Genomic DNA, 27,976 nt, shown 5'->3' on the forward strand with positions numbered 1-27,976 from the left:
ACAGCTGATCGGCCGCTCCGCCCGCCGTCGGGCCCCGCCGCCCCGCCCCGAGCCGTGCCGCGCCAGGCCGTGCCCCACCAATCGGCGGCGCGGGGACCCCGGGGCCGCCCTGCGAGAGGTTGTCACCAACGCACGTGACCTGGCGCCCGGCCCGCGACGAGCTCCGCTCCGAAACAAGCCCGGGCAACAAAACCCGTGAGTCCAGCGCGGAGACCGGGTCGAGCGGAAGGGTGGGAGAGAGGGGCTAGGCCGGGGAGGGGAGCTCCGGGGGAGGGGAGCTCCGGTGGAGGGGAGCTCCGGGGCCGGGGCCGGCTTCCCGGCAGCGGGCGGGAGCGGGGCGCGGAGGAGGTTCTGCCCCGCGACGGAAGGGCAGAGGAGGGGCTCGCCCTCAGCGACCCCTCTGGCCGAGTGAGATATCCTTTTGAGGCACGAAGGACGCGGAGGGTTTTTTCCTGTGAGAGGAACGTTAAGGACCCTGGGAAGGCTGGGGCTAACGCCTGCGAGAGCCCCACCTGGCCAGCCTGTGGGTAGACGTGTAGCCGGGGTGCCAGGGGCGGGGTGGGGGGCGCGCTGCTGCTGAGCCCAGTTAGAGGAGCGGAGACCACTCAGTCACTGAGCCGGGCCCCACCTGCTGTAGAAACCGCCACTGAGAGCCGGCCGGGCCTGCTGCAGGTTCTGGATTCCGCCTGCCTATGGGCGAGGCAGAAGGGACTGCGAGACCAGGCCTGAAGGCAGAGAGGTCACCCGGCTTGGGGGCCTCTGCTCCAGCGGACAACACGAGCACCCCGTGGGAGCGGCCATGCCCCCAGGCAGGCGCTGCAGCCCAGCTCTCATAGTAACCCAGGGAACTTAGCGCTCTGTTCTGTTTGCATACCTGCAAAGAAAGTGTGGGCGTTCATGCCCGGCCTGCCAACTCGACAGGTTATTTATAGTGACAAGAGAGTGAAACGGTGGGCTTGAAAGTGTTTTATCCAAACCAAGGCTCTGTCCACATATAGGTGGATTAACTGTCTGGCAAAGGCAGGTGAGTCACGTTGATGCCTGTCAGCTCTCACGTGGATCCTGTTTGGACTGCGATGTAGTTCTCTGAGCCGGGGTAAACTGTATAGCAAGCCTCGAGGGAAGCCTATCGTACATTACAGTATCTGAAAGACACTCACATTCTGACCCTCACAGGAATCCTGTAGTCAGTCCATTTCCAACAATACTGGTTTTAAAGGATGTAAATTGCAGTGCAGGGAGTTCTCAGACACTAAGGAGTAATAAAATATGGTGGTCAGTGGACCTTATCTTGGGAGAAAGAACTAAAATTGTGATCTAGATAGTCTCACAGAATTGAACATGCTTTGGATTTTAGGTTTTTGCAAATGAGGCTCATTCTAATATTTTTCTCCCAAATGCTATGGTAGGAGCCCCGTGATCTCTTGTTTCTCTCTAGGAATCCATCTAAGATGCCATCTCCACTTCAGAACCAAAGTATGATGACAATTACAAGGAGCTAATTTTTAAAAACTAAAAAAGGCCTACCTTTTTCTAGTTTGATAAGGTTTAGCACGGTTAAAGCAACATGTGAAATCATATGATCTTGTTATGATAGAAAAAAAACAATATGAAGTAGATCATTTTTCCAAAGATGACCACAACAGTATCTCCTTCATTATGAATATCTATTTTTTCTTCCCTTTGAATCTGGGCTGGCCTGGTGATTGCTCTGACCAACAGAATGTGGCAGAAAGAATGTTCTGGGACTTCCAAGACTCAGCAGTAAGCAAACCCGATAGCTTCTGCTTTGTACTTTGGAAAATGCCAGCCACCCATAAGGAGAGACCACCCTGCTGTGAGGAAGACCAAGCTACCCACAAGGAGAGGCCATGTGAAAAGACAGAGATGCCAGGCCAGCTCTAGCTCTTCAGCTCATCCCAGCTGAGCTACCAGACACATGAGTGAAAAAGCCCTTAGGAAGTTCCAGCTCCAGCAGAAACCATATGGAACAGTTAAACCATCCCCACAGAGTCCTGCCAAAATGACAGCATTGTGAACAAATAAATGATTGTTTTAAGGTGCTAAATGTTGGGGTTTAAAGCAGCAATAGATAACCAGAACAGAGCTAACAGAAATGCCCATCACAGATCGATATCTCTAAACTCCACCAAGTAAAGTGTTTGTTTGTGATGAAAACATCTTATCTCAGGAGTCACTTGCTTTCTGTTTACTCTGTTGCTCATTTATAATCTTCCCACCTGGTGCTTGTTTATCCCAGTGGCAAGGAAGGAGTGACTGGGGCAGCATAGGCAAGTCTGTCCCTAGGAGGGAGGAGTACTTTACCACTGACATTGTTTGGAATAATAAAAAGCAAACTGACTTTTAGTCAATTTTATTTTAAAATTCTTTGCAGACACACAAATTTACTGTGTACTGCCTGCACCTGGGGTGGATCACTCCCATTGCCTCCCTCCCTGGTATGCTACTGGTTTACATAAATGCTTGCAGTGAAACTCAGGAGTAATGTCATCTCCACAGCATAGAGCTGTCTGAACACAACCAAACTGTCAAATCACACAAATGCAAGCCAGCTTTTCATCTGTTCGCTGACAAAGGCCCAGCCAGGTTCCCTGCCTGGGCAGATCCAGTGAATCCAACCATCCTTTAATTCACAGAATAATTCTTAGCGTGTTGCTATAGTACCCACTTCTAGGCTGACCCCTTGCTGTGGGGGTGACCCTTTCCCCATCTGTCAGAGTCCTCCTGTCTGTTTTCCACGGAGCTCAATACACTCCCTATCTACCCTAACAAAAGGGATTCAACCTCAAGTTTTGTTTTGAAGGTTCACAATATAGGACCACATTCACACCAACAACCAGATACAATGCAACTAATGCCTCTGCCTCCTGCTTACAAAAGCAGACTGTGGCCATCACCCTGCCGGTTACATCGAGGCTGCTAAAGAATGTTGTTTCCTACCAACCCATAGGATGGCTACTCCGGGCAGCCTCAGGACACAAAGCAACAAGTTCAGTCTATAATGAGGAGAGTCCCAAAGTGAAGTCTACTTAGGTCGTTTTCTATCTACCCATCAACAGGATTGGCTGGGCTTCTACCATGGACACGACGTATTGCCAAGTGTCTGGGAAAGACAAGAATTTTTTAAAATTGCATTTTAGATAAACAATCAGCATTCCAATGACATCCATTGTCTTAAGAGAAGGAAAGAAAGGGTCTCTCTGGGTCTCCAGAAAGCCTGGAACAGAAAGAAGCAAGAAATTCTGTGATCTCTGCTTTCTAAAATAAAAACAAAACAGACATCTAACTGGGCTGCCAGTTACCATCTCAGGAAGGAGTCAAGAATTATAGCTTTTCAAGACCCTGCAACCTTTGTGACTTTTGTATGTGTGTCTGTTTGTGTAACCCTATTTCCACATGGTGATTAAAATAAAATCCTTAAAATAAAAAGGATCTGTGTGCTGGCTGAGGCAGCAGAAAGGAGAAAGTAGGTGGGCCCACATCATTCAGTCACCAGTGCTAGGGAGGAGTCCCCAAGAGCTGGGGTAGCCTGCTCTGGATTGTGGCAGACTGATGATTGCTCCAGGCCTAGAGTATTTTCTCCAGTTTCTGCAAAGTCCTAACTTTCAAGGCTTCTTAGTTTCTGGGTGAATGTACAGATAAGAACCCAATTATTTAGATTAAAACTTAGAGCAGAGTCTGGGCATGGTAGCTCATACCTGTAATCCCAGCACTTTGGGAGGCCAAGGCAGGCAGATAACCTGACATCAGAAGTTCAAGACCGGCCTGACCAACATGGAGAAACCCTGTCTCTACTAAAAACACAAGATTAGCCAGGCATGGTGGTGCATGCCTGTAATCCCAGCTACTCAGGAGGCTGAGGCACGAGAATCATTTGAACCCAGAAGGCGGAGGTTGCCGTAAGCTGAGATCGCGCCACTGCACTCCAGCATGGGCAACAAGAGCGAAACTCTGTCTCAAAAAAAAAACAAAAAACAAAAAACAACTTAGAGCAGAAAGCAAGGTCATCCCTTAATGGATATGGCCTAGAGATGTGATAGAGAAGGGCCCTTCATACACCACCCCAGCTCCAAGGAGCCCTGAAGCTTGAAGAGGCTCATTATGTGGGGCAGACATGACTCGGTCTTGGGCGGTTGTCGGAGGTTAGCTGAAGTGTGTGAGCAAAGGTCTTTTATAACTCCTGCTGCCAAAGCGACTTTTTCACTCACACCGCTACTTCTGGGCACTGCCCAACAATCCACATGTGCCAGAGGCAACCCGAGGTGGGTCTGTAACCATGAATTGCTTTGTTATGATCACAGCTTGAGTACAAGTTCCTTTCTGCCCTTTTCAAAAGGATGCAGACAATATGGTTACTACTTACATAAGCCACACACTGCCTAAGTAATCTACCTATTTAAGGAAAACTTATTTCTTGGATTCTTTTTTTTTTTTGCATGAATGAACTACCTTAAATATCCATTTTATTTTGCAAGATGAATTTGTGCTTTTTTTTTTTTTTTTTTTAAGATGGAGTCTCCTTCTAGGCTGGAGTGCAGTGGTGCCATCTCAGCTCATGGCAACTTCCGCCTCCGGGGTTCAAGCTATTCTCCTGCCTCAGCCTCCTGAGTAGGAGGATTACAGGCACCTGCCATGATGCCCGGCTAATTTTTTGTATTTTTAGTGGGGACGGGATTTCATCATGCTGGCCAGGCTGGTCTCAAATTCCTGACCTCAGTGATCCACCTGTCTCGGCCTCCCAAAGTGCTGGGATTACAGGCGTGAGCCACTGCACCCAGCTGAATTTGTGCTTTTAAATGTCCAGGTTTTTCATAGCTTTGGCAAAGCCAGGCCTATAGATTTTGATCGTCTGAGGCAAGGCTTTTGGTTTCTATTCTTTTGGGGCCTCTTTTCTTGCTTTACTTCTCTTTGATGGGAGTAGGCATTTATTTCTCTTTGCAGCTCAGACAGAGGGAGGACATGAGTAGTTAGTCTCATAAAGGTTGAACAGCCTCCACTCATTCAATCAGGTTAGATTGTGTCCTATGTGTCTTTTCTGTTCACAGCCTGCATGCACTTATTCAACAATTATTTAATGAGCACTTACTCTGTGCCAGGCACCAGGGATACAGCAGTGAACAAAATAGGTAGTCTTAGCCCTCAAGAACCTTCCATCTAGTAAGTAAATATATAATTTAGTGGGTGCTGTGAAGAAAGATAAGCTGGGTAAAGGGTTACAGAGAAGTTGGTGGGGAAGTAGTATGGTCAGGAGGGCCTCTCTGAGGAGATGGCATTTGAGCATTGAGAACAAAGGGGAATAGGGCAAGAGTGGTCCAGGAGCAGAAAGAACAAGTGCAAAGGCCCGAGGTAGAAGAGTCCTTGCTGTGTTTAAGAGAAGCACTGTGCTCAGGCTACGCAGTGTAATTGAGAATTTGGCATGACCTGGTATCTCATGGTTACCTGACTGGACCCATAGGCCTACAAGCTGAAGAGCTGTAAAACTTTGAATTCCTTTGCTGTCTTCTGGGTTTTTGCAACACTTCCAGGAAGACCCACAGATCTCTGAGAAGTCACTTTTTGTGTTTATCATTATAATGTGGAACTAAGTTGTAGAGCCCTGAGAACAGGTTTCACAGAATGGGCCTCAGTCAATTCTGTTGCATGCTGGAGATAAATACACTCTATGCAGTCCGGTAAGGAAGGAAGGAACAGATAATTACGGAGTTCCTGCTCTGGAATGGGGACAGTTACTTATCTTCTAAGTGCCTCAGTTTTCTCCCCTGTAAAAGAGGGACAATAATACCAGCCCAGAGAGACAATAAAGGCAGAAAGGTGCCCGGCACACGTAGGTCTTCGATAAGCATGTTTTCTTACCAGCACGTAGACCCTTCTTGTCTTAGTTCATTTTGTGTTGCCGTAACAGAATACCTGAGACTGGGTAATTTATAAAGAACAGAGATTTATTTCTTAGAGTTGCGGAGTCTGGCAAATCCAAGGTTGACAGACCCACAGAAGGGCAAGAAAGCACACACACACAGATGACAGAAAGAGGGTCAAACTAATCCTTTTATCAGGAGTCCACTCCTGGGTTAACAGCATTAATCCATTTATAAGGCAGAGCACTCATGACCTAATCACCTCTTAAAGGTCCACCTCTCAACGCTGTTGCCTTGGGGATTTAGTTTCTAACTCATGAACTTTGGGGAACACGTTCAAATGATAGTGCTCATTTGAAAGACTTTCTCTCTAATCACCATGTGGAAATAGGATGTTACTTATCTATTTCCCTTTTTTGAACCCCAAATGGATTAAAAGGAAACAGGATTTTAAAAGAAAATAAGAGGGAAAATGCTTAAAAGCTTGAATAGCTTCTGAGAACTTGAGCCCCCTCAAACCATAAAATCAACAGGAAAATATCTTCATCTGCTTTAATAAGTCTATAAGCAGGAACCACAGAGGTGTTCTTGACCCATGCTTGAGTGTGTGCCCACCTAACCTGCATTTTGTATTATGTGAATGTTTAAAACCATAGTTTGGAAAAGAAGTCCCTCCCTATCACACACTGATACACCTGAGTTACTTTACATGCTCAACACAAGTGCAATAGAAACCAATCAATCCTGTAAATTAAACTCCTGGAAGCCATATAATCCATAACTCAGAATAGAATTTAAAGTGAGAAGCAGCTGAATTAGTTGAATCTAATGGTTAAGAGCCCTAATTCTAGAATCAGACCTTAGTGCAACCTGAATGACTTTGGGCTTGACCTCTCTTAGCCTCCATTTCCTGATGCATAAAATGGGGATGATTAGGATGCCTCCTTCAGTGGTTCCAAGGTTAATGAGATAATGCATGTAAGCATTTAATATAATGCTTGGCACTATAGTAAGAGCTTATTAAAAGGTCGTAAGAGTAACCTGAGCATGCTGGGTTCTCCAACATTCCGGCAAGTGCTATATGAGCTGGGGGGGGGTCAAGGAAGACCTCTCCAAAAGGTGAGTTCTGAGCCAAGCCCTGCATGATGAAAGGGGCAAGCAAGCTCTGTGAAGCTCTAATCAGTGACTAGTAGTAGAGGCAAAAGGAACAGTGAGTGTGAAGGTCCCAGCATGCCACAGGGGTGCTTAGAGGACCAGCAGTGTGGCTGGAGTGCAGTGAGGGAAAGGGACTGGAGGAGACCAGATCAGAGAGGTGAGCAGGGTCTGGGCCAGGAGGGAACATGCAAACCAGAATGCAAAGTCTAGATTTCATTCAAAATGTGATGGGAAATTAGAGGGTACAATAATTTCAAAAGAATCCCCTGGCTACTGTGTAGAAAAAAGCTCGTAGTGGGTAAGATGAAAGGCAGGGAAATAAGATGCAGTGATTCAGAGGAGGGGAGGGTGGGGTTAGGAGCAGGATGGCAAAAGTGGAGGGGGAGATAAATGAATGACTGAGATGAAGACAATAAGGCTGCTTAGTGGACTGATGTGAAGTGTGAGAGAAAGAGAATCAAGGATGGTGCTTTGGGTTCTGATTTCACAGGGTGAACGATGATGCTATTAAAGGGGATGGGGGCCAGGCATGATGGCTCATGCCTGTAATCCCAGCACTTTGGGAGGCCAAGGTGGGCAGATCATTTGAGGTCAAGAGTTCAAGACCAGCCTGGCCAACATGGTGAAACCTCATCTTTACTAAAAAATACAAAAATTACCCAGGTGTGGTGGTGGGCACCTGTAATCCCAGCTATTTGGGAGGCTGAGGCAGGAGAATCTCTTGAACCTGGGAGGCAGGGGTTGCAGTGAGCTGAGATAGTGCCACTACACTCTAGCCTGGGTGACAGAGCAAGACTCCATCTCAAAAACTAAAAATAAAAATAAAAAAATAAAAAAAGGAGAGAAACAAAGGAAGGATGAGGGGACACATTGAGCTTGAAATGCTTTTTATATCCAGGTAGAAATGTCCACGGCAATTGAATATTTGGGTCTGGAGCTCAAAGAGGAGACGGGAGTAGTGATATAAATGTGCAACTTATCAGCTTTAATATTTATATCCACAGAACTGGATGGAGGGAGCTAGGGAGAGATTATGGACAGAGGAGAGGGCTGAAAGCTGGGCCCAGGGCTCTGACATTTAGAAGAAAGAAGATACCCAGCCAAGAAGAGTGAGGAGGGGCAGCCAATGGGGTGACTGAAAAATAAGAGAGTGTGGTGGCCTGGGATCCAAGTACTGAAAATGTCTTCAGAAGGAAAGTGTGACCAACTGCAGAGAAGCCGGATACGATGAGGACAGCGAGGTGGCCTCTGGATCCAGCAAGATGGTCTACAGCAGATGTACTGATAGCAATAACTTCACTTACACATACCCTGAAAATAACCTGTAGTCCAAGAAGATGTGTGTTCGGAGTTATGAGCTGAGGAATGTGGGAGTGGCCAACCAGAAATTCACTTATTATTCATGAAGAACATCTAAACCTCTGGCCTACCTTTTGGAATGAGGGTTGTACAGGGGAAGAAGGCCCTTTGTTTGGGGTTAAATGAAGGTTGCCAGGTGGAGGTTGCTAAGTGAAAATGCTATACAAACTGCATGTTTTTAACAAATGGGGATGGTGCTCCTGTTCAGCCCACTGCCACTGGACTGTCCTTGGATGTAAATCCACCCAACAAATCCTATGTCTCATTTGCTGTCTCCAGGTCTCTTCTTCGGCCTCTCTGACATAGTGCCAGCCCTACTGGAGTCAGCAGGGGTCCAGAACCACAGATCGTGGTCAATGGTGGTCAGTGGTGACTGACATGGGCAGTTCCCGAGGAATGATTGTTGGCCATGGAGTCCTGACTGGAGTGGATCAAAAAGAGGAAGGAAAATCACATTTCTAAGGGAGACTGGAGGTGAGGAAGCAGACATAGGAAGTCTAAATGTATTTATTTCTGGAGCTGCCATAACTAAGTACTGCAGATTGGGTGGCTTAAAGAACAGAAAGGTATTTTCTTGATAGTTCTGGAGGCTGGAAGTCCAAGATCAAGGTGTCAGCAGGCTGGTTTCTGCTGAGGCCTCTCTCCTTGGCTTGTGGATGGTTGTCTTCTCCCTGTGTGCCCACATGCTCTGCCTGTGTTGTCTGCATCCTAATCTCTTCTTCTCGTAAGGACACCAGTCATACTGGATTAGGGATCACCCTAATGACCTCTTGATTACCTCTTTCAAAGCCCTATCTCCATATATAGTCACATTCTTCTTCTTCTTTTTTTTGAGATGGAGTCTTGCTCTGTCACCCAGGCTAGAGTGCAGTGGCACAATCTTGGCTAACTGCAACCTCCACCTCCTGGGTTCAAGCAATTCTCCTACCTCAGTCTCCCAAGTAGCTGGGATTACAGGTGCAAACCACCATGTCCAGCTAATTTTTGTATTTTTAGTAGAGACAGGTTTCACCATATTGGTCAGGCTGGTCTCGAACTCCTGGCCTCAGGTGATCTGACAGCCTCAGCCTCCCAAAGTGCTGGGATTACAGGTGTGAACCACTGCACCTGGTCATATACAGTCACATTTGGAAGTGCTAGGGATTAGGGCCTCAACATATGAATTTGCGAGACACACAATTCAGCCCATAACACTACGCAATTCTTTTCTTAGAAATTTTGTTATAAAGGAAAGCAAAGGATTGAAGTGGAACTAGAGGGGAATGGGAAGACAGGGAGATTTTTGTCTTTTCTTTGGGTTTTTACTATGGGAAGAATAACAACTACTGGTATTGCTGGTGAGAATGGTATGGCAGAGAAGCTGAAACTGGCTGCAGGAGAGAGGGGTGATTGTGGTAGCAAAGGCTGAGTACCTGAGAAGGGATGAGATCAAGAGGTATCCAATGACTTACTCAGGTCACATAACCTGTGAGTGATGGGGCTGGCACTTGACCTCAGGAATCCTCACTCTGAGACTCTCCATTGCAACCAAGCTGCATATCAATTCCTGTCTTCGAGAGCAGCAATAACCATAACAATTTCCCAGGACATAAAGGAGGAAATGCATTCACATATCAAATTACAGCTGTCCTGGCTACCTACATACTAGGTACTCAAGGCTTGAAGAGGAGGAAGGAGGACAGTGGGTTCTTGGAAGGGGAAGAGGACAAACAGATAAGACTCCATTTGCCTGATTCACAACTAAAACACCCTCAGGAAGTCCAGTTCCAAAGGTGGTTGAATATTTTGAATCCCTGACCCAGCATTGGCCTATTTTGTTGTCGTTTTTGTTTTTATTTATTTATTTTTTTTTAGAGACAGAGTCTTGCTCTGTCTCCTAGGCTGGAGTGCAGTGACACATTCATGGCTCATTGCAGCCTCAACTTCTTGGGCTCAAGTGATCTTCCCACTTCAGCCTCCTGAGCAGTTGGGACTATGGGTACGTACCACCACACCAGGCTATTAATTTTATTATTTTTATTTTTTGTAGAGATGAGATCTCACTATGTTGCTCAGGCTGGTCTCGAATTCTTGGGCTCAAGTGATCCTCTTGCCTTGACCTCCCAAAGTGCTGAGATTATAGGCCTGAGCCACCATGCCTAGCCTGACCTATTTGTATGAACTGACCTTGGCTTTGGGTCCCCACCAGTTTCAGATATTTACATCTCATCAGCTTTTCATATGCAGATTATATTCTCTGTTCCCAGCACCAGGGAACATGTGGTTTTGTGATTTTGCTTCTACAAACTCTCTTATCACAGCACTTGCATGTTAGTGTCCAGATGTTAAACAGATCAATCAATGAGTAAACCTTGGCTTCACATTTTGTGCAGACAAACTTAACCGACACATATACAAACAAAGTCTCTTAGCTACTGCACAGCCTCTGTGTCACCAGATCTTTGCCTAAAAACACTTCTTCTTTTTTTTTTTTTTTTGGTAGCAGCTTTATAGAGAGAAAATTCATATGCTGTATAATTCATCCATTGAAGATGTGCAAATCATTGGTTTTTAGTGTTTTCATACAGCTGCCAACATTTCCTTCTTGATACTGTGGTTTTCACCTGAATAGACAGGTAAAACTCCCAAGCTCAGTACGACTCTGCTATTTTCATCATGGCAATTTCCAAACCTGTAAAGGTTATCTGAAGGCAAATGCAGATATGACTGGGACTTCCCTGGTGCCTCGTTAGCAGCTGATGACTTGTCTAAGTTCATCCGGTGGAAACTGCTCCATGTCTGTTATATGGGTGGCTGTTGTGGAACGAATGAACAAGGAATTGAGTGAGCAGTTTTAATACAGTAAGGGATGGACACCTTGGTTGGTACACAGACAATGGCATCTCAGTATTTTTATTCTAGATGGCAGAACACTAAATCCCTTTCATTTGTTTCACATCTTCTTACCAACCTTTCTGCTAAATGCTCCAATTCATTATCCTCCAAAGTGTTTGTTTTGAAACCATGTATGTCTATGTCCTCCTTCCGCTCATGGAAACCACCTGTAGCAGCAACCACTGGAGCTGCTGCAAACATTTGTTTTTGATAACAATGTATTCTGAACGCCTGTGGTTTCCATTTCTATTTTTGTCCCTGACTGTTGTAGCTTTTCGAACAAACCCTTCATACCTTTTACGGGTAGCTTTGCTTTTCCCAGGTGTTTGTACTCTGCCCAACACGTCAGCTACATAAACTGTGACAAGGCTATTGCAAGATTCTATCATTATTACCCAAGAAAATGTCTTGTGAGAGACCAAAACTCTAAAAGGCCAGCACATAGACATTTTTGGCCTTATATTAATTATATGCAATCATCTCTGAACACAAAAACAGTGTCAAGAGACTATCACTCTTTTGGAATTTTGACTAACAATACAGAGAAACAAAATAAATTACTCAGTCCCAGTTAGAAAAATTTTTCTCTTATTCATCAGTGTTCTCCATGGACACATAAAATTCACCGCTACATTCTCTCACATTTCATTTTTGTGTTTGAACTCTAAGCCTACCTCATACAAAACTTCTCCTTCCTTAGTACCACCCAACCTTTCATTCATTCAATAAGAACTTTTACCATTTTAAAATCAGTACAATTATCTAATGACTTACAGTTTTCAACATGTTTTCATCTACATCGTTTAAACTGGTCCTTACAACAATTCAGAGAATGAAGTCAGAGCCACCATTATTACTCCCATTTTATAGATGAGTTACTAGCCTGGCTAGCTAGTAACAAAACTTGTACCAAGAAATTGATGATTTGAATTCTAGTCCAGGACTTTTTCCTATCATAATACTGACCTTCATATTTGGCTATGATTCTCCAATGTCAGCTGCATCAAAATCCCCTGGAGGGCTTGTTATATCACAGGTTGCCAGGTCCCGTCCCCAGCATTTCTGATTCAGTAGGTCTGGGGTGAGGTCCAAGAATTTTCTTATTCACACCCGCACTTCTCCACTTTCTCCCTTGCCTTCCCCTTCTCAGCTTCCCTTGCAGCTAGGTGTGGCCATGTGACATAGTTATGGCCAATGAGATGTCAGCAGAAGTCTTCTAGGACAACTGTGCTTTCCTGATGAAAAGGGACAGAGTTGGCTCTTCACCCTTTCTATTTATTCCTGCCCAGAACAGGTGTACAATGCTCAGAGGCACAGCAGCCACCTTATGCCCAGCACATTAAAATGGACAGGATAGAAAGGCAGGAAGAGGCTGGGTCTCTGATGGTCCTAGGTTCCTTACCTCCAGAGTAATTTTTTTTTTTTTGAGACAGAGTCTTGCTCTGTAGCCTTGGCTAGAGTGCAGTGGCAAGATCTTGGCTCACTGCAACCTCTGCCTCCTGGGTTCAAGCAATTCTCATACCTCAGCCTCCTAAGTAGTTGGGATTACTGGCATGTGCCACCATGCCTGACTAACTTTGGTATTTTTAGTAGACATGGGGTTTTGCCATGTTGGCCAGGCTGGTCTTGAACTGGCCTCAAGTGATTCATCTGCCTTGACCTCCCAAAGTCCTGGGATCACAGGCATGAGCCACTGTGGTTGGCTCAGACTTTTTTTTTTTTTTTTTTTTTGAGACAGTATCTCACTCTGTTGCCCAGGCTTAAGTGCAGTGGTGCAATCATAGCTCACTGCAGCCTCCAATTCCTAGACTCAAGTGATCCTCCCACCTTGGCCTCCCAAAGTGCTGATATTACAGCATTAGCTACAGCACCTGGCCTCCAAACTCCTTTTTTGGAGATGGAGTCTCGCTGTGTTGCTCAGGCTGGAGTGCAGTGGCATGATCTTGGCTCATTGCAACCTCTGCTTCCCAGGTTCCAGTGATTCTCCTGCCTCAGCCTCCTGAGTAGCTGGGATTACAGGCACCCACCACCACACCCATCTAATTTTTGTATTTTTAGTAGAGACAAGGTTTCGCCAAGTTGGCCAGGCTGGTCTCGAACTCTTGATCTCAAGTGATCACCTGCCTTGGCCTCTGAAAGTGCTGGGATTACAGGTATGAGCCACTGCGCCTGGCCCAAACTCCTTTTCATATGAGAAAAAAAGAATCTCTATTAAATCATTGCAGTCAGGCTCTCAGTTACTTGCAGCCAAAAGCATGTCTTACTGATACAGAGAAAAAGGCTAGAAAAAGAACAGTACATGACAGTGTGGAGACTGCATGAAAAGTGGCATTTAACAAGCATTTTTAAGAAGTCATTCTGTAGCTGACATTGTGCTAAGTAAATGAAGCAGGTGTCCTGCCCCCGAGGTACTCATAGTCAAGGTGGAAAGACCACCATGTAAACGTATAAAGAATACACTGTGAGGGCACAGATGTATAAACAAAATGCTATGGAAACCCAGAAAAGGAACCCTACCTAAGGAGGTCAGGGAATGATCCCAGGAGATAACACATGAAGAAGGACTTGAAGGATGAATACAGTTATGTCAGGAAGCAAAGAGAAAAAATCTTTCTGTGCTTGTGTCCCTTCTTTCTTCTACCCTTGGGGGCCAGAGGTTGGCTCATCTGGAGGCTGGTTGGAACAAGGGCCGTAGCCACATGTCTAACTAGGTAATAGAGGATTCCAAAACCCAAGCTGCCTGCAGAGCCAACTTCAGGAAACTCAAAGTCCAAAGAACCAGGTGGGATATGGTGAAGGTTGGCAAATAACCCTGACAGCAGGTCTAGGGAGCCAGAAGTCTGGGGCTGAAAGACATGAGTCAGAGAGCAGAGGGCATTTAGGCAGAACAGGGCAGTAGCCAGGGAAGACAGGTAGAGGCCTACTTCTCAAGCAGGTCAGAATCTCAGTGCACAAGCTCAGCAGGTCAATAAATACCCCATTTCATTATCTTATAATTCAACTTCATTTTCACAGTCAACCCTCATCCTGTTAGGGCCGTGGGAAAGTCATGTTAGTCCTTCCTGGGGATTCCCCCTGCACGCAAGGCTATGCTGAAATTCTGTTGCCTCAGTTAGCCTGCAAGGCCCTTCAGTCCCTGGTGCTACTATTTCTGTGACATAGGAACCCTGGCTGTAGGACCCTATATTTGTCTGTTTTGCATTGCTATGAAGAAATACCTCGACAGGGCACAGTGGCTCATGCCTGCAATCCCAGCACTTTGGGAGGTTGAGGTGGCAGGACCCCTTGAGCCTAGGAGTTTGAGACCAGCCTGGGCAACACAGGGAGACCTCATCTCTACAAAAAAATTTAAAAGTTAGCTGGGCATGGTGGCACATGCCTGTAGTGTCAGCTACCTGGGAATTCAGGAGATTGAGGCAGGAGGATCCTTTGAGACCAAGAGGTTGAGGCTGCAGTGAGCCATGATGATGCCACTGCACTCCAGCCTGGGCAACAGAGAGAGACTCTGCCTCAAAAAAAAAACGGAAATACCTGAGACTGGATAATTTACAAATAAAAAAGGTTTATTTGGCTTTCAGTTCTGCAGGTTGCATGAGAAGCATGGCACTAACATCTGCTTCTGGTGAGGGCTCAGGATGCTTTTGCCCATGGCCGAAGACAAATGGGGAGCAGGCATGTTACATGGTAAGAGAGGGAGCAAGAGAGCGAGAAGGAAGTGCTAGCCTCCTTTAAACAACCAAATTTCTTTCATTTTTTTTTTTTTTTTGAGACGGAGTTTCGCTCTTGTTGCCCAGGCTGGAGTGCAATGGCGCGATCTCGGCTCACTGCAACCTCCGCCTCCTGGGTTCAAGCAATTCTCCTCCCTCAGTCTCCTGAGTAGCTGTGATTACAGGCATGCGCCACCATGCCCAGCTAATTTTTTGTATTTTTAGTAGAGACGGGGTTTCACCATGTTGACCAGGATGGTCTCGATCTCTTGACCTCGTGATCCATCCGCCTCGGCCTCCCAAAGTGCTGGCATTACAGGCATGAGCCACCGCGCCCGGCTCAACAACCAAATTTCATGTGCACTAATAGAGTGAGAACTCGCTCATCACCAAGGGGATGGCACGAAGCCATTCATGAATGATCTGCCCTGTGACCCAATATCTCCCACTAAGCCCCACCTTCAGCACTGGTGGGGGAGTCATATTTTAACATGAGATTTGGAGGAGACAAATTTCCAAGCTATATCACACTCCATCTCCCTGATGTACCATGGGAATTTCCACTCAGTGCCTGATACATCCAGAAAGCATGGCACAGTTCCCTGTCATTCATGGGCACCAGAAGTATCTCCTTCCTCTTCTCAGGCCCAGCATCTCTTCCTGGTGTGGGGGATATCCCTCCCTCTAGGGCTGTTTCCATCAGAGACCCTTGCCTCAAGCTCTGTTCACCTCAGTGAGCTTAGGGCTTGGGAAATACAAGCCAGGAAGGGAAGAGTCTGCAGTCAACTCCGTAATCACCCTGCCCAGCCTGCCCTGAGACTAAGAACAGATTCTTTTAGAATGGGGAGAGGAAAAGGGGGAACCACAGGGAGAAAAACAAATTAAACTTTTAAACAATTACTGGGCTACATTCATATTGAAGGCGATGTATAATTAAAGGACCAGGTGCAGTACACACATATTCCAATAGGTGCAGACAGTCAGGAAAGGGCTTGATCTGTCTGGAGAATGGTGAGTCCCCAGGGAATGAGGAGGAAGAGGCTGGGGTGGGGTGGGGTGGAGTGGGGACAGGGCCTTGATGGGACACCCTTGGATGACTGTTTGTAGAATTTGGATTTTATTCTAAAGGCCACAGAAGTCAGGAAAGGTCAGTAAGCTATGTTGAGACATGATCTTGTTTTTATTTTTAAGGGCACAACCTTGGTAGAAGGGTGGGAGATTAAGTTGTAAAGAACCTATGGCAATAGGAATAAGCCAGACAAGGGCTAATAAGAGTTTAAGCCAGGAGTTGCAATGGAGATAGGGAAGCAAGGTCACAGTTCTAGGATAAACTCCACAGAGTTGGTTGACTTGCCATGAGGGAATGATGGCAAATGGCAGAGAGAAGTTGAAGAAGATTCCAAGATCTCTAGTGTGGAAGACTTCGTAGTTAGTAAAGTCACTTACCTGAAGGTGAGAACTTAGAAGACAGGGAATATGGACAGGGATGGGGACAGGTGATGGGGGAGGAGAGAACTAAATGAATTTAGCTCTGGTTATATGCCAGCACTGTTTTACAGATTTTTTTTGTCATAAAACCCCTATGAAGTCATATTTTTATGCTCATTTCAGAAATAAGAAAACGAAGGCTCAGAGATCATATCTGCTCACCCATGGTTACTCAGAAAGTGAGTCAGGATCAGAAACTATAGCCAGCTGGTTTCATAATCCATAAACCATGCTTTGCTCCCTAGTATGCTTCTAAGTACCATCTAGTTTGGGACATATAGGAGTCACTCGAGACTCTGAGTCTGGAGCTTGGGAGATACTGATGAGGTACAGGCATCAGTTTGGAAGTCCTTATAAAGGAGATCATTCTTGAATTATGGGAGCAGATGAGATCACCTGGGGAGAGCATGTGGGGAAAGAAGACAGAGACGGACCCTGGGGACTTCACTTGTAAGGCTTATATCAGTAAGGTTTATGTTAAACAATTATACATGTAACAGAAAAGGCAGCTCAGGCCTGTAACCCCAGCACTTTGGGAGGCTGAGGCAGGAGGATCACTTGAGCCCAGAACTCCGAGACCAGCCTGAGCTACATGATGAATCTCATCTCTATACAAAGTCAAAAAATTAGCCAGGTGTGGTAGCACATGCCTGTGGTCCCAGCTACTTGGGAGCCTGAGGTTGGAGAATCGCTTGGAGAAGGTTGATGCTACAAGTGAGCTGTGACTGTGCCGCTGCACTCTAGCCTGGGTGACAGAGTGAGATCCTGTCTCTAAATAAATAAATAACAGAAAAGGCGATTAATAAGATTAGGATTGGTTTCTTCTCATCACAAAGTTCAGCAGTGAGGCTTTCAGGGTCAGACTCTTGGCTTCATTAGACTCTCAGGCTCTCTTTTTCTTCTACTATACTTAGTGTGTGTGGTCCATCCTCAAATTTGCTTTAGTTTCACAAAATGGTTACTATAGGTCCCACCATCCTATTTCAGGCAGGAGGAAAGAGAAAGAGGACAAAGGAAAAAGGTGTCTGCCAGCCAAGTGGGGCTGCTTTTAAGGAAGTCTCTCCAGGAGACTCACTACATAACTTCTGCTTACATTGGCTAGAACTTAGAACTATTTTCAAGGGAGGCTGGAAATGCAGTTCTTAGCTAGGCTCCTTACTGCACCAACTAAATCAGGTTCCCTTGGTAAGGAATGAAATGAATGGAAACCGGGTAGACCATTGTAATATCTGCCATAAGGGGGTAGGCAGAGGAAAGAAAAAAAAGAAGGTGGAGAGAGAGAAAAAGGGGTGAGAATGATGCCATAAAAAGTGTAATCATTAGGATGCTTTTAGTTACAAGTTATTGAAAACTGAGCCCAAACTACCTTAAACTTTGATCAAGTAGCCAAAAAAATTTGTAAGTAGGGCAGATGTGTTTGTTGGGGCTCTGGCTTTGCAACTTTGCTATTTTCTTGGATATGCCCCTCTGTGTTGGCCTTGCATCCAGGCTGACCTCACAAATTATTATGGAGTGGCTGAAGCAGTTCCAGGACTCACACCACGTTGCACACCACATAGTCCACAGCAAGACACACCATCTTCCTAGAAGAAGTCCTGAAATTCATTTATTCATTCCAAAATATTTCTGAGTACCTACTGTGTGCCAGTTTTTTTTCTAGGTGCCAGAGATAATGACAAACAGAGATCCTTTAGTCATCTATTGTTGCATTATCCTGAAACTCAGAGCTTAAAACAACAATTATTTATTATTTTACAGTTTCTGTGAGTCAGGAAACTGGGCAGGGCTTATTGGGTGCCTCTGGCTTCGGATCTCTCATAAGGCTGCAATCAAAATGTCGGCTGGGGCTGGGCATGGTGGCTCGCATCTGTAATCCCAGCACTTTGAGAGGCTAAGATGGGTGGATCACTTGAGGTCAGGAGTTTGAGACCAGCCTGGCCAACATGGTGAAACCCTGTCTCTACTAAAAATATAAAAATCAGCTTGGCATGTGGCATGTGCCTGTAGTCCCAGCTACTTGGGAGGCTGAGGCAGGAGAATTGCTTGAACCTGGGTGGCAGAGGTTGCAGTGAGCCAAGACTGCATCATTGTACTCCAGCCTGGGCAAAAGAGTAAAACTCTGTTTCCAAAAAAAAAAAAAAAAAAAAGATGTCAGCTGGGGCTATAGTCATCTTAAGGCCACCTAAGGGAGGATTCAACCCCAGCTCACTCACATGGTAGCTGGCAGGCCCCAGGTACTTGCTGGCTACTGGCCAGAGTTGTCAGCTCATTGCAACATGGACATCTCTATTGGGCTGGGAGTTGGGGGTGGGAAGGAACAGACAGAAGTCAGTCTTTTTGTAAAACATTCTCAGAAATTACATCCCATTACTTTTGCCATATTTATTTTGAATTACTTCCAATAAGTCCAGGCCATGCTGAAGGGGAGGGGATTACATAAGGGCATGAATACCAGGAAGTTCAGATCATGGGGAACCACTTTGAGGCTGCTTACCACAATATTCTAGTCAGTGGAGACAGGCAATAAACAAACATGTTGGGTGATAAGTCCTAGGAAGAAAATCAATACAGAGTAAGGAAAGGCCTTCATTATGAAATGTCATTTGAGTAAAACCTGGCACATAGGGGACAGCAAGCCATGTGGGCATCTGCAGAACAGCATTCCAGCCAGAGGGAAGAGCAGGTGCAAGCTTCCTGAGGCAGGAGCATGCTTGATGTCTTTCAGGAATCACACAACCAAGGTGGCTGGAGCTGAGTGAGCAAGGGAGGAGACCAAGTCAGAGAGGTGAGGTGGGATCACGAAGAGATTTAGAGAAGATGGTAGAGACTTTCCTGGAAGGTTCTGCACAGGGGTGTGATGTTGTGATCTGGTTTGCTTTTAAAAATCTATGGTGTGGGCAATGGACGGTACAAAGGCCAAGAGCAGAAGCAGATAAACCAGTTGGGATTCTACTGCAGTGGCCCAGGGGAGAGATAGCGAAATCTTGGATTGAGTCATATTGATGCAAGTGGGGAGAAGCAACTGGGTTCTAGATGTATTTGATAAGATTTGCTGATAGACTGACTTAGGGTGGGACAGAGGGAGGAATCAAAGATGACTCCAAGCCTTTCAGAATGAGAATCTCTAAGGTCAGGATGCCCTTTGCTCAGGTCGGGAGGACAAGCCTGAGAGAGTAAATAAAGATTTTGACTTTAGTTTTATGACCATGTTAAGTCTGGGACACCTGTTAGATAGCCAAGTGGAGATGTTGCGGAAGAAGATGGAGTCTTCAGTTCAGAGGAGATGGAGGCTGGCAATAGAAACTGGAGAGGCATCAGCATCAAGTTGTCATTTAAAGACAGAGGACTAGATGAGATGAATTGCCTAGGGAATAAGTATTAATGGGGAATGAGTCCTGGAGCACTCGGAACCTTTGGAAATAAGAGGACGAGGAGGATCTGGCAAAGGGAACTGAGAAGGAGAAACCAATGACAAAGGAGAGATGATTCTGGGGAGAAAACCAGTAGGGTTTACCTAGGAGAGCAAGACGAGAGGTGCTCTTGCCCTTTCAGATGCCTCCAAGGGTCAAGTGGTGCCACTGGATTTGAAAAGTAGTAGAAGGTCTTACTTTAGAGAGAGCAGCTTGCAAAGTCATAAGGTCAGCAGCTGGACAATACTGGATTTGGAAGGAAAATTAGCTGGGCATTAGGGTGCATGTCTGTAACACAAGCTACTTGAGAGGCTGAGGCAGGAAAATAACTTGAGCCTGGGAGTTCAAGGCTGCAGTGGGCTATGATCATGCCACTGCACTCCAGCCTGGGTGATAGAGCAAGATCCTGTCTCTAAAAAAAATAAAATAAAATAATTACAAGGGAAAACACTGTTATGAAAAATTAGAAAATATCGATATCAATAACCAAACATCATAATTAAAACCCAGAACACAGAAGGAGGTAAATTGTTTTCAGTAAATATAATGAGGCTTAGGATCTTTACAATGGGAAAAAAAAAAACATGCAAATTGATAAGAAAAATACTAAGACTCTACCAGGAAATTGACAAAGGACATGAACAGACAGTTTGAAAAGGAGGAAATACAACTAGTAAACAAAGATAAAGAAAATTGTTTGGCACCATTAGCAAGGAAAGAAATACAGATTAAAACCATAAGATGACGTGTTTTCAACTATAAAATTAGCAAAAAGCTATTAATATTATTTAACTCAGAAATTCCAGGTCAGGGAATCCTAAGAAACTAAGCCAAAATGCAAATGAAAAAGCTAGTCACAATTCTATTTATAATAGTTAACAACAGAAAATAGCAAGGCATGGTGGCTCACAACTGTAATCACAGCGGCTCAGCAGGCTGAGGCAGGAGGATCTTTTGCATCCAGGAGTTTGAGATTATAGTGAGCTATGATCTTGCCTTGCATTCCAGCCTGGGTGACATGTTCCCATCTTGAAAAAATTGAAAAATTACATAAAGTAATCAAAATGCTGAGCACCAGCAGAATGGCTTAGAAAAGTATGGCACATTTATACAATAGAATATTAAGCAACCACATACACATATAAAAAATGCTTGGGAAGAATTTATGGTAACATAGGAAAATGCCTATTAATTTTTTTAAAAAGCAGATTATAAATTGTATATACCTTATCTTCTCACCTATAGGAAAATATTTCTTTTTTTTTTGAAATGGAAGCTCGCTCTATCGCAAGGCTGGAGTGCATTGGCATGATCTTGGTTCACTGCAACCTCCGCCTCCCTGGTTCAAGCTATTCTCCTGCCTCAGCCTCCCACGTAGCTGGGATTACAGGCACCCACCACTGTGCCCAGCTAATTTTTGTATTTTTAGTAGAGATGGGGTTTCACCCTATTTGCCAGGATGATCTCCATCTCTTGACCTCATGATCTACACACCTCTGCCTCTCAAATCGCTGGGATTACAGGTGTGAGCCACCATGCCTGGCCAGGAAAATATTTCTAGAAAAAGGGAAACTCACCAAAATGTTCCCTCAGCATGACACAGGAAGACTGGCTACCATTCTTTCACGCAGCACACCTTTGTCTCGAACTCCTGGCCTCAAGCCATCCTCCCATCATGGCCTCTCAAAGTGCTAGGGTTACAGGCATGAGTCAGCACAACTTTGCTGAATTCTGTGCTGGCTTCTCTGTGCCAAGTCCTGGAAGCACAAAGATAATTCAGAAAGTCCTTCCCTTGAGGAGCTTGCATCTATGATCTGAAAACAGTTCTGTGGGAGTAAACAATCAAGTCTCAAAAGCTATAAGCATAATTGGAATCCAAGAATATCACAGCAAAAATGAACACAGATGCAAGGTAAATGTTGACCGCACAGCTGAGCCTTCAGTGATGCTGCCCAGAGGCAATAACGAATTTTGGAGTGAATTTAGCTGAGTTCTTAGAGACCTCAGTGCTAGAGTAAAGATGGCCTTGACTCTAAAGGAATGAAAGTCCAGGTGAAGCTAATAGAATTGGTAGAATGAAGCTGATACTCCCAAACAGCATTTGTTGCTTAACTTCCTGCTATAAGTGGTTTGGTGTAACAGTGCCTCTCTGCCCAGGCTCTGCTCAGCATCTGCTCAGACTCACCAGAGTGACTCCGGATAGATCATTGAGCTTCTTCGATCTTAGGTTACTTCTTGAGCCCCATTCTTTGGCAAAGACTAGCTTGGCAATTCCTGCTGCAGTGTCAGGATTGGGCCAGTGGGATTGCCTCTATTTTCAGGTTTCTCACAGGTAGAGATGACAGAATGACACCTCGTATTTCTAGACTTTTTTATGTATATTTCACATATTTTTAAAATTCTGCGCCAGGCGTGGTGGCTCACATCTTACTCCCAGCACTTTGGGAAGCTGAGGCGGTTGGCTCACCTGAGGTCAGGAGTTTGAGACCAGCCTGGCCAACATGGTGAAACCCTGTCTCTACTAAAAATGGAAAAATTAGCAGGGCGTCGTGGCGGGCGCCTATAATCCCAGCTACTTGGGAGGCTGAGGCAGGTCAGTCACTTGAACCCAGGAGGTAGAGGTTGCAGTGAGCTGAGATTGTGCCATTACACTCTAGCCTGGGCAGGCAACAACAGTGAAAAAAACCTTCCATCTCAAAATAAAAAATTCTGACTCACCTGCATATTGAAGAATGATATAGTTGGTAGCTGGAAATCAACCAGCTGTATTTAAAATTTTTCTGGCAGTGCTGCCTCCATCTTGCTTGCGTTACCTATCAAACCGTAGTTATCTGACAAACACTAAATCAGAAAAACAAGGATTCTGATAGTGTCAGAGAGAAAGCTCTCCTAGAAAGCTACTTTCTGAAAAGTCCAAGCAGGTTATTCTTTAAGTGTTTTAGTCAATGGTGTAGCAAGGCAGATTTAGAGAGCAAAGAATAGATACAATGTGATTTTTTTTCTTTTTCTTTTTCTTTTTTTTTTTTGAGATGGAGTCTCATCTATCTTGCAGGCTGCAGTAGAGTGGCTAGATCTCGGCTCACTGCAACCTCTGCCTCCTGGGTTCAAGCAATTCTCCTGCTTCAGCCTGCCAAGTAGCTGGGATTACAGGCATGCACCACCACACACGGCTAATTTTTGTATTTTTAGTAGAGACAGGGGTTTCGCATGTTAGCCAGGCTAGTCTCAAACTCCTGACCTCAGGTGATCCACCCACCTCGGCCTCCCAAAGTGCTGAGATTACAGGCATGAGCCACCATGCCTGGCCACGATGTGATCTTTAAAGTATATCAAAGAGGTCACCCTAAAGGAAAATGAGTTTCTGATCATAAAATTAAGTAATTTAAAAATTCAGTTCTCCTGTAATCCCAGCACTTTCGGAGGACAAGGTGGAAGAACTGTGTGAGCTCAGGAGTTTAGGACCAGCCTGGGCAATGTAGCAAGACACTGTCTCTACTAACACTTGAAAAAAAAAAAAAGAAAAAGAGGATCATTTGGGCATAGTGGTGCATGTCTGTAGTCCCAGCTACTCGGGAGACTGAGCTGGGAGGATTGCTTAAGCACAGCAGTTGAGGCTGAAGTGAGCCATGATTATGCCACTGCATGCAGCCTGGCCGACAGAGCAAGATGCTGTCTCATAAATAAATAAATAAGTTCTTAGTTAGGTATGGTGCCTCACACCTGTAATCTCAGCACTTTGGGAGGCCAAGGTGGGAGGACTGCTTGAGCCCAGGAGTTTGAGGCTGCGGTGAGCTATGATAGCTTCACTGCACTCCAGCCTGGGTGACAGAAAAAGACTCTGTTGCTAACTAAGTAAATAAATACTCATTTCTTTTTTTTGGAGACGGAGTTTCACTCTTGTTACCCAGGCTGGAGTGCAATGGCATGATCTCGGCTCACCGCAACCTCTGCCTCCTGGGTTCAGGCAATTCTCCTGCCTCAGCCTCCTGAGTAGCTGGGATTACAGGCATGCGCCACCATGCCCAGCTAATTTTTTGTATTTTTAGTAGAGACAGGGTTTCACCATGTTGACCAGGATGGTCTCGATCTCTTGACCTCGTGATCCACCCGCCTCGGCCTCCCAAAGTGCTGGGATTACAGGCGTGAGCCACCGCGCCCGGCCATAAATACTCATTTCTTAAGAGAAATCCTCAATAATTACCATGCGATTAGGACTGAAATGTCTGAAGGCAAACTGTCTGGGTTCAAATCCTGGCTCTGCCACTTCCTGTGTGACTTTAAGCAAGTTACTTAATTTCTCTGTGTCTCAGTATTTTTCCTCATCTGTAAAATGGAGATGTTAGGACCTTCTTTATAAGGTTGGTATGAGAACTAAATGAGTTAGTGCTGAACAGTTCCTGGACTGTAATACCTGCTATATATATGCTTGTTAAATAAAATAAAACTAAAGACTTTTTTCTCGCTATCATTTGTTAATAAAACAGTCATGACTAGTAAAACAAATATGTGAAATGTTAATAATTCTGTGACAATATAGTGAAGTATTCACTTATGTTTCTTATTTTTTTTGAGACAGAGCCTCACTCACTCTGTTGCCCTGGCTGGAGTGCGGTGGTGTGATCTTGGCACACTGCCATCTCCACCTATCAGGTTCAAGCAATTCTCCTGACTTAGCCTCCCGAGTAGTTAGGATTACAGGCACCTGCCACCACATCTGACTAATTTTTCCATTTTTAGTAGAGACGGGGTTTCATCTTGTTGGCCAGGGTGGTCGAACTCTTGACCTCAAGTGATCCTCCTGCCTTGGCCTCTCAAAGTGCTGGGATTACAGGTATCAGCTACCACCCCTGGCCTGTTTCTTCTTTCTAGAGTGCCCTTCCTTCCTCTTTTCAAGCAGGTGGCTGTGCCTTCTTCTGCATGTGGCATAAGGGACGCTTGTGAGGCAGGAAGCCCATGGGAGCAGAAGGTGCTGAAGCCAGTGGCTCCTCTTGTCTTTTATGAAAGCCTGAGCCTATTGAACTGATAGGGAATGCTGGGTGTCTCAGGAGAGGTGGAGGTGGGTAAGGCTTATGGGTGCATGAAGAGGGGATAGAGAAGGAAAGCTTCCCTGAGAGGGCAGGGAGCACTAGTCCTAAGAGTCTAGGAGCTGGGGGACCTGGGCAGAGCCCAGAGTGTCTGGCATGGCCTCACAGGGAGGGCCATGCAATGTGCTGAGGCAAGAAGCACAATCTTTCAATGCCTCATTAGTCCAGATGGCACATGCTCTGGACTCCAGGGACCCTGGGGGTCTTAGACAACGAAAATGTCAGCCTTGACCATGAGAGGTCAGAGGTCAGAGCACCACTAACCAATAGATATATGAGCCACATTTGTATTTACTAGCTACTAGAATCTAGTAGCCATGTTAAAAAAAGGTCAAAAGGCTGGGCGCGGTGGCTCATGCCTGTAATCCCAGCACTTTGGGAGGCTAAGGCGGGTGGATCATCTGAGGTCAGGAGTTCGAGACCAGCCTGACCAACATGATGAAACCCTGTCTCTACTAAAAATACAAAATTAGCTGGGTGTGGTGGCACACACCTATAATCCCAGCTACTTGAGAGGCTGAGGCAGAAGAATTGCTTGCAGTGAGCCAAGATTGCACCACTGCACTCCAGCCTGGGGAACAAGAGTGAAACTCCATCTCAAAAAACAAAAAAACAAAAAATGGTCAAAGGACACAGGTGAAATTCATTTTAATAACATTTTATTTCTATCTAAAATATTAAGATTTCAACATATAACCAATATAAAGACATTACTGTAATATTTTACTTTTCTAAATACTAAGTGTATGAAATCTAGTGTGTATTTTATACTCACAGCACATCCCAGTTCAGATTGGCCACATTTCCCAGCCTCAATAGCCCTGTGCAGCCAGTGACTACCACACTGCACAGCCCAGGGTTAGCGGCTCTTGTTTTCCTGGTTCCACATAAACTTCCTGGATTCTAAACTGACACTGACAGGAAAGGGGACTTCAAGTTGTTCACACAACAAATACTTTTGAATGCCTACCACATGCTATGGTTCCCAAAACGTATGTGGCGGCACCCTAGAACACTGCAGTGAGCTCACAGGGGCTTCGAGGGAAATTTTACATTTTCAAGGGAAACATCTGTGAGACACCACATGAACTGCTGGCTCAAAGCGGCTCCCAGTTTCAACATGAGATTGCACTGTTACACTTCTCTTTAGATGCCATCCAGTTTTGCAAAGGTGCTGCTATGATAAAAAACAAAAAACAGAACACAAGTATTGTAGAAAAATTAGTTTGGAACAGGAAGCGAGATGGTAATATCCCAAAAATTCCAATGTTTGAGGCAGTGCCCAGTAGTTTCACGTCTGATTGGTAAGTAAGGGTGGTCAAGAATAAGATAATTTTTTCAATGTGTGTGCATTATTTTTTAGATAGCTACTAAGTTGTTAGGAGGTAAGTATTTATTAAGTTGCTCAGACCTAACTATTTAATAAAACAGAACTATTAGGCATTTCTTTTGGCCTAGGAACACTGAAAAATCCACTGAGACACCAAGAGTGCTGAGAATGTTTGGAAATTGCCCTACAGGTTGCTTATCTAAATATTTGGAACACATCGGAAAATAAAACAAAGATTCTGCCTTTGTGAATGGGATTTGGTGGGGAGACAGACAATAACCAACAAGGATGACAGGTAATGCTTGAGTCAAGATTGCAGCCCAGTGGGGTGGAGTTTGGGAATCAAAATTAGGTTGTTTTTAAAGGAAATACAGAAAGTGGTATTTCTTACATACCAGATGTTGTAGACCTTGATTTATCACATGTATACCCATGCTAGACTGTGTGTCATTAGTTTAATGAAAGATTAGTTGTAAGTGTTGCTATAAACTGAAAGTTCTATGTTGAAACCTAATCCCCAAGGTGATGGTATTAGGAGGTGAGGACTTCTGGGAGGTGATCAGGTCATGAGGGTGGAGCCCTCATATATGGAACTAGTGCTCTTATAAAAGAGACTCCAGAGAGCTCCCTCATGCCTTCTTCCTTATGAGGACACAGTGAGAAGATGGCCAACTATGAATCAGAAAGTGACCTTTGGCCAGACGTGGTGGCTCACACCTGTAAACCCAGTGCTTTGGGAGTCTGAGGTGGGAGGATTGCTTGAGGCCAGGAGTTTAAGACCAGCCTGGGCAGCATAGCAAGACCCCTGTCTCTCAAAAAAAAAAAAGGCCCTCCCCAGACATGGGATCTTTGTTCTTGGACTTCCCACTCTCCAGAACTGTGAGAAATACATTTCTGTTGTTTATAAACCACCCAGTCTATAGTATTTTCATTATAGCAGCCTGAACCAATTAAGATAAGGGTGTTCATAGAAGTGAGGAAAACAAATATTGTCCTTATGGGAACTCCAGAAAGCCACTCAGCCAGTCCTCAAGGTTAGGGCAGGAACATCATACCACCCTGGAAGGTGGCCATTAATTAGGAACTGGAAGGTCATTCAGGACACTGACCAGCTCTTGTGGCCACGCCATCTCCTCATCCCTTTGCAGCAGGATTGGGTTGATATCTACCTAGAGCCAAATCTTTATTTTTTTTTTAACTCTCTTTATTATAAGGAAAAAAAACCCAGTAAAACAGACCTGGTAGGTGGTAGAGGTGGAAGACAGAAAAATATAATGACCAAACAAGCTGCCCAGACATGACTTCCTGCTACGGTGAGTTGGCCTTTACCTCCCCTGCTTTCCTGATTCAAAGAAACTTGCCCCCAGCAAGGATGGGCCCAGGAGCTCCATTTTCCAATCTCTTTTCTTCCTGGGCATTTAGGAAAGGTTGTATGGTCCTCCAGCTTTTAAGATATTGAAGACAGTATGGAGAAGAAGGGAAGGATATTATAGCCTTTTGTTTCAATGCCTTCCCCAGCTTCTGCCCTCAGGATTTGTTGACGCTGAAAACCGGAACTCCATGGAATTGGGGAACATTAGGCAGCAGTATGCTGAGCAATGAGGCTGTGTTGACGAGGAAGGAAGCAGCATCACACCTGGCATGGAAGCTGTCAGGAGGCAGCGTGCCATAGGAGAGATGCTAAGGAACTTAC

The 27,976-nt window shown here is 45.2% G+C and overlaps 2 long non-coding RNA genes across 3 annotated transcripts in view; one reads left to right on the forward strand and one right to left on the reverse strand.

The window, feature by feature from the left end:
• Positions 1–121: 121 nt before the first annotated feature.
• On the forward strand, positions 122–26,582 carry LOC105727825 (uncharacterized). The gene is made up of 3 exons (XR_001109865.3): positions 122–195; positions 8,670–8,864; positions 26,412–26,582. It is a non-coding gene; the product is annotated as an uncharacterized LOC105727825 (long non-coding RNA).
• LOC135278036 (uncharacterized) overlaps positions 9,456–27,976 on the reverse strand; it is an 81,306-nt gene continuing 62,785 nt past the window's right edge. For both annotated transcript variants that reach the window (XR_010345584.1, XR_010345585.1), the window contains 3 exons: positions 21,447–21,626; positions 12,231–12,499; positions 9,456–11,183 (listed from right to left, as the gene is read on the reverse strand). This is a non-coding gene — a long non-coding RNA (uncharacterized LOC135278036). The remainder of the gene's footprint in view (positions 11,184–12,230; positions 12,500–21,446; positions 21,627–27,976) is intronic.

Source organism: Aotus nancymaae, unplaced genomic scaffold (genome assembly GCF_030222135.1).
Source record: "Aotus nancymaae isolate 86718 unplaced genomic scaffold, 86718_ANA_hifiasm-v0.15.2.pri h1tg000036l, whole genome shotgun sequence".
In the NCBI taxonomy this organism is placed as follows: Eukaryota; Metazoa; Chordata; class Mammalia; order Primates; family Aotidae; genus Aotus; species Aotus nancymaae.